This window comes from Gossypium arboreum, chromosome 7 (assembly GCF_025698485.1).
Source record: "Gossypium arboreum isolate Shixiya-1 chromosome 7, ASM2569848v2, whole genome shotgun sequence".
NCBI lineage: Eukaryota > Viridiplantae > Streptophyta > Magnoliopsida > Malvales > Malvaceae > Gossypium > Gossypium arboreum.
The window spans coordinates 104,024,622-104,025,588 of NC_069076.1; the positions used below are offsets into that span (position 1 = coordinate 104,024,622).

Consider the following 967-nt stretch of genomic DNA (forward strand, 5'->3'; position numbering starts at 1 on the left):
TTATTTTGGATAGTAAACCAGACGTAAAATATTTATTGATTCTTAAAATAATCTCAATATAAGTTTTGATCATATTTGTTCTTTTTGACATAATGTTTAGAACTGCTCATAATCCCTCCCAACCCATAAACATGAGGATAATACGCTTCAGCATACTCGAATCTATGTCCTCCTGCATTAACATCAATACCCATGTCAATCGAGTTAAGATTCAATCAATAAGAATTTTGGTAATTAAAATACCTATGGGATGATTTATAGGTAAAACAAATCTCATAAGTAAAGGTTTCCAAGCGATGCAACAAGAATTTTATAAACCAATAAAAAGGCGGCTGCCTAACCATGTTTGGCTGCGATTCTTGTGGGAATTTTCCTCACTGTCATGCAAATCAGAATGTAAGTCATGTCTACGTAAAACACCAATTGAAAATATTGGCCAAGATGCAAAGCTAAAAGATTCGTTGTACCCAAAGTGAATTTGACACTTCCCCAAGTCGGTGCCTTTGGTGGCTGCACAACCTCTTGTATTGGGTATCAATATCTGCGTTACATCTTGTTTAAATCGAATCCAACCTTTAAATACAGGGTAAAGCTTTTTCATGTTATTTTCTTTATTCACGATACTCAAATTTAAAATTATTAATTTTTTATCATTTGATTCAATAAACAGTAATATTAAATCAAGATGGTTATAACCGCTTTGGCTAAATGGAATAATAATTATTAGGAATGAAGTTAAAATTTTTTTGAGAGAGTCAGAATTAAATTATAAATTTTGAGGAAGTTAAAAGTATAATTTTATCATATATAAACTTATGATTTCATCATTTTAATGGAATTAAATAGAATTTTTTATTTTATTTTTGAGGTCAAAGTATAATTTCTCACACATTATCTTTCAATTTTAAATACAATCCCTTTCAATTAAAAATAGTTTAAAATTTAAACCTTTTCAAAGCAAAATTTT

The 967-nt window shown here is 28.7% G+C and overlaps 1 long non-coding RNA gene across 1 annotated transcript; it reads right to left on the bottom strand.

Moving 5' to 3' along the window:
- LOC128295211 (uncharacterized) lies at positions 1–555 on the bottom strand. The gene is made up of 3 exons (XR_008285551.1): positions 468–555; positions 342–377; positions 1–172 (listed from the first exon to the last, which is right to left on the bottom strand). It is a non-coding gene; the product is annotated as an uncharacterized LOC128295211 (long non-coding RNA).
- Between the last annotated feature and the right edge of the window lie 412 nt (positions 556–967).